The 5,926-nt window shown below is 38.6% G+C and overlaps 1 pseudogene across 9 annotated transcripts in view; it reads right to left on the bottom strand.

Moving 5' to 3' along the window:
• The window catches only part of LOC110310532, a 120,043-nt pseudogene that overhangs the window by 30,398 nt on the left and 83,719 nt on the right, over nucleotides 1-5,926 (bottom strand). For 7 of the 9 annotated variants that reach the window (XR_003834982.1, XR_003834979.1, XR_003834977.1 and 4 more), the window contains one exon: nucleotides 2,118-2,270. The product of XR_003834982.1 is annotated as a protein SMG5 pseudogene, transcript variant X6 (transcript). The remainder of the gene's footprint in view (nucleotides 1-2,117; nucleotides 2,271-5,926) is intronic. The other 2 variants (XR_003834980.1, XR_003834983.1) reach the window with 1 other exon arrangement.

Below are 5,926 nucleotides of genomic sequence, written 5' to 3'. Positions count from 1 at the left end.
GGGAAGGGAAGGGAAGGGAAGGGAAGGGAAGGGAAGGGAAGGGAAGGAGAAGGGAAAGTCTTTTGAAATAACTGTTTTTGCTTTAAGAACAGATCCATGTGGGATAATGTGGATTTGCATCAGACTACTATTAAAAAAATCAGTTAAAGTATTCAAGATCACAAGGTCTAAAACCTACACAAAGAAATACAAGCAACTGAGGAATTCTGAGAGTGGGAGAATTAGTCTTTCCCAAGGAAGAGTACTTCAATTGGTTATCCAATGCTGAATGATCAGCCCTAAAAACATACGTATAGGTAATACATTGATATGTATATACACATACATACAAACCTGTAACAATAATCAACGAAAAAAGAGTCCATGAATTGGAAAGAGAGCAAGGAGGAAGTGGTGTAATTATATTACAGTCTCAAAAGTAAATGAAATCACTTTTAAAAATAAAAAACAAAAACCATTTAGCCCTTCATTTTGAATGGCAGAAGCAAAAAAAGATGCTAGGCATACATATCAGAGAAGCCTCTGAGTGAAGAACTAAAGCAAGTATGATCTTAAGCAAAACAGCAGAGCCTTGTTCAGAATCTGTACACAGTGCTCTAGAGAGTGCATTGACCCCACTGTGGTCAATATTCTTAGAGAAGTCCAATGTGCTATCCACTGTGCCACAGAGCCGAGTCAGTATTCTTCTTAGATCCACCTGCTTCTACTCATTTTAATTGCCCAGATAATAGTGTCTGTGTTGAGCACAAAAGTTTGCTGCAAATTAACATTCTTAGAAACTTCCAAATGAAACTGTCTTCATTAGTAGAATATGATAATAGTCACTAATGCTATCTTATTGTACAGAGTCTACACTGAGTCTCACTATAACTAAAGCTTCTTTCTCAGCTCATCACCCTATGTGTCTGTGTATTTTTCTCTGGTTTCATTTCCTGCTGAATATTTGCTATAGAAAAGGTCTTGTGAGAGAACTTTCATGTGTTCAAGTTGGTAGAAAATTGGAGTGGTTTTCATGCTGGAAATCAGCTGTGAACCAATAAAAATGGAAATCTACAAGAAATAGATAAAATGGTAACCCCAAAGACAAGGGATAGAAGGGAAGTTCCCCAAATATTTTACATCTGAATAGACTATATTAGTTTTCATGGTTTTCAAGACTGAATACCAAATGTAAAATTACAATGTCAGAAATAAAGCCTTTATAATCTGCTTAGCAAGTAAGAGAATTTCTAATATTGACTCACTCAAAATAGTAAATTTTTTTTTTTTTTTTTTTGGTTTTTTGAGACAGGGTTTCTCTGTATAGCCCTGCCTGTCCTGGAACTCACTTTGTAGAACAGGCTGGCCTCTAACTCAGAAATCCACCTGCCTCTGTCTCCCAAGTCCTGGGATTAAAGGCATGCGCCACCACCACCCGGCTCATAATAAATATTATTAAAGGTGAATATAAGATAGATCATATACAAATGAAAAAATAAGTATATCATATTTTTTTAAACTTTTACTTATAGACTTCCTAAAGAGTGAAGTGCAATAAAGGTATGTCTTAAGAATAATTAAGAATTGTATCCTGCAGTTACCCTCCTTGTCAGTAGTAGCAACAGTTACTATTAAGAGAAAATAAGGACAGAAACAACTTGGCTTGACAACAATGTGTAGCTTTTATGGATCTTTGTGACTATTTTAAAATCTCTGCATATATGGATCAATTTGTAAACTATTAACAGTGCTAGCAAGAATTTTTAGAGATTTAATACTGACCTTCTAGATTTTCAAAAGGCTCTAAGAGATGCTCTTCTATGTAAATAATTAAGCAAATATTTGTTTAAAACCAACCATGTGTAGGCATCAGGCTAACATGCAGTTTCCAATTCCAAAGCACTTACACTCACATGTAATAATTACAAGGTGATGAGACAGCACCTGCTCAGGTGTGTGCTTCATCACTCTGGGAATACCTGGGCTTCAGCACTTGGCCAAAGCATTGAAATTTCACTTCTCCAGAGAGACTTGAAACAAAATCTTTTTTTCTTACTGTGTGTAAAAGCTGAGAAAGCCACCTACATCCCTGTCTATTGAGTTTCTTCACTGAGACACACAGAAATAAGGATGCTTACCTTGTTAGGGTTGTTTGAATGAGGTGTGTTTTCCAGATAAAGTAATTGTGCTGTGATTGTCGCTGTTGATGGCAGAAGCAGAGCCAGCACTGCTGTAGGCTACAGTCTAGGAAGGAGCAGGGCACTCTACAGCCTGTATGGGATTCTACCTAGCTAAGGAGAGAAGGGAAACTATGTTAGGTAAGAACAGCAAGTAAAAAGAGCTGTGTAAAGAAACTTATTTTAAAAATATATGGCCTGAATTTTTAATGAGATAATAATTTCATGAGATAATAATTTCATGAGATACTAATACAGGAGCCAGGTGGGAAGGAAAAAAAATAAACGGAGTTTTAGAAATTTAAAGTAGCACACTCTGTCTGCTCAGTGCCAACTGGGACTCCTGTTTGTCAGAGTTAGGAAACATTGTTGCCTGGAAACATTTCCACACTCACACACAGATTAGAGACTTTACTGACATGAGGAAAGCCTGTTACCAAGTATGTTGCTTTAGAGTTGAATAACCTGCTGGCAATGGAAAGTATGTCTTTTGAAATAATAAAAATCTGTTCAGTGTCAATATTAACTTTTTTTTCTTTTTTCTTAGAAATGCTATTTACACAATGGAATATTACTAGCTATTAAAAAGAATAATATTTTGAAATTTACAGGCACCTGGATGGAACTAGGAAAGATCATCCTGAGTAAGGTAATACAGACCCAGAAAAACAAACATAATATCTACTCATTTATAAGTGGATATTAGCCATAAAGTACACGATAACCAGGCTACCATCCACAGACCCAAAAAAGCTAAGTAATAAGGAGGGCCCAAGGGAGAACCCTTGAATCTCACTGAGAAAGGGAAATAAAATAGACATCAGGTGTGGGTGAAGGGAGGAATCTGAGTAGGAGAGGGGGTAGGGAAGGTACAAGGAGGGCTCAAGTGTGGGGAGGATGAGGACAACTACAGGGAAAGAGAACTGGAATCAGTGATCGGGGGCATCTCTGGCATGAGCTAGAAACCTAGCACAATGGAGACTCCCAGGAATTTATGAATGTGGGCCTAGTTAAGACTCCTAGCAATAGATATGGAACCTGAAATGTCTACCTCCTATAACCAGGCAAAGCTAGGGATGGGAGCACCAACACAGCCACAAAAACTTTGACCAGCATTTTTGGTTTTTTTGCCTGCCTACAAGATGTGCAGGGATAAAGAGGGAACTGAAAAAAGGTACTAGCCAACCAATGACTGGCCCAACTTGAGACCCATGCCGAGAGAGAGAGAGAGAGAGAGAGAGAGAGAGAGAGAGAGAGAGAGAGAGAGAGCCCACCCTTGACACGATTAATGATATTCTGCTATGCTTCCAGAAAGGAACCTAGCATAACTGTCATCTGAAAGGCCTCACTCAGCTGCGGAGACCCATGTCCAAACATTAGTTGGAGCTCTGGGAATCTTGTGGAAGATGGGAAGGATGAATTGAAGGAGCCAGAGAGGTGAAGGATACCACAAGAAAACATATACAATCAACTACCTGGGTTCACAGGGGCTCACTGAGAATGAACCACCAATCAGAGAGCATGCACAGGATGGATCTAGGTCCCCTACACAACAGATGTGCAGCTTGGTCTTCATGTAGGACACCTAATAGCAGGAACAAGGGTTGTCTCTGACTCTCATGTCTGACTTTGGATCCCTTTTCCCTAACTTGTCTAATCTTAATAGAAGATGCGCCTAGACCTACTGCAGCTTGATACGGCAAGGTAGGTTGCTATCTATGACAGGCTTCCCCTTCTGTGAGGACAAAGGGAACATGGATGGGGACAAGGGAGGAAAAGGGGAAATCTGATAGGAGAGGAGGGAGGGGAAGCTGAGATCAGGATGTAAAGTAAAACAATAAATTAATAGTAATAAAAAGCAATGCTATCATTGCTGAGAAGAGGTAAAAACATAAACAAGCTCAATTCTGCATGATTGGTGGAGCTGTGCAGACGGATTTGTGCATATTCATTTGTACAATTAATTTCTCAAATAAATCTATAGTTCATTTTAAAAGCACAACTCTGTGTCAATGATCTGAAAAGTGCTAGGGTCAAAATAGACATGGTGAAGCTACCCATTTTCAAAATTGATTTGTCACAATTTAAAGAGGCCAATCATCACAAGGACAAAAGGGTTAAATATATTCAAGATATGAGGACTCTTACCCATGATGAACAAGAAAAGCAAAAGCAAACCAAAACCCCTCTCAGGTGTGAGTTTATCATGGAAGAAAGGAACAGTCCCTTGGAATCTTCACTTAACATCTGACTGAACCTGAACCGGACACACTTCATGTACAGACAATCAGATTACGCTCAACTTCTGGCTGTTTTAAGTGAGTTAAGATAAAGCATCCCAGCTCCTTGGCATTTGTTTCTCTTAAGATTACTTACAACAGAACCATTTATAATGCTCTCCCTCCGGTTTACTGAGCTAAACATCTATAGAGCAGCTACCTTACATGTGAGTTTTATCAACATGTCTTTCAAAATTTACATGAATGGGAAATTTGGAAACCAAAATTTTAAAATCTCATTTTCCTAAAAATTAACTGCTTCAAATTCAAATGGTGAAGGAATCCTTAATGTTATTTTATTGTTTGGTATATGAGAGAAGTGTAGGATATGAGACATAATTCTTGTCCTCAATAAGCATATAGAAGATGAAAACCTGGGAGACAAGATGAGATACAGTATTGATTTCCTGGTATGAACAAGAATGTGCTGAGTTCTTTTGATGTGAACCACGATTGGGAAACATCACAATACCCTTGTAAAATGGATATTTTGAGTTGAGTTTGGTTGAATTAATGGAGGTAAAAATAATTCATTAAGACAGGAGAATTCTGAGAGGTAAGTGATGGACATGGTCTGGGATCAGTTCGCTCACACTCTCCACAGAAGTAATTGTGAGAAGCATGCATTCCCAGGACTCTCACTCTCTGGGGAAGGAGAGAATGCATCACAGCATGTAGAATGTTATTGCAATTTCACGGAAAAGGAAAGAATTTTTGAGAACTCGTACAAGGAAACAGCACCAAAAACAGTAGAAAAATGAACCCAACCAAATTTTCTTTGCATGGAGGGTGGGTATTTCAGCTTACAATACACAAGTTACACTACATTGATAATGGGAGTCAGCTTAGAAACTCAAGGCAGAAACTGAAGCAGAGGCCACAGAAGGATGCTGCTTACTGGCTTGCTCTTTATGGCTTGTTCAGCTGGTTTTCTTATACCATTCAGGACCTCTTGCCCTGGGTTGGTACCTCTCACAGTTGGCTGGGCTTTCCTACATCAATCATTGATTATGAAAGTGCTCTAAAGACTACAAGCCAATCTTATGACAGCATTTTCTCAACTGAGTTTCTCTTTCCAAATGACTTGAGCTTGTGTGCAGACGACATAAAACTAACCAACACAGTTTCCTTTAAAAAGAATTTTTTTTTCTCAACAAACATGCCTTTACTTTGTCAAGTAAAGACAAAAAATTCCAGCGGTTTTATTATGATGCATTTAGAAGCAAGTGTATGTATGTTCGTTTTTGTTATTATTCTTTCAGTAGATTTTCATTTTTTTTAATTTCTTTTTTATTAGGTATTTTCCTCGTTTACATTTTCAATGCTATCCCAAAAGTCCCCCATAACAACCCCCACTTCCCTACCCACCCACTCCCCCTTTTTGGCCCTGGGGTTCCCCTGTACTGGGGCATATAAAGTTTGCAAGTCCAATGGGCCTCTCTTTGCAGTGATGGCCTACTAGGCCATCTTTTGATACATATGCAGCTAGAG

The sequence above is a fragment of the Mus caroli genome, chromosome 15 (genome assembly GCF_900094665.2).
Source record: "Mus caroli chromosome 15, CAROLI_EIJ_v1.1, whole genome shotgun sequence".
Taxonomy (NCBI): Eukaryota; Metazoa; Chordata; class Mammalia; order Rodentia; family Muridae; genus Mus; species Mus caroli.
The sequence above is the reverse complement of the archived record's forward strand: the minus strand, read 5'-3'. Positions and strand labels throughout refer to the sequence as shown.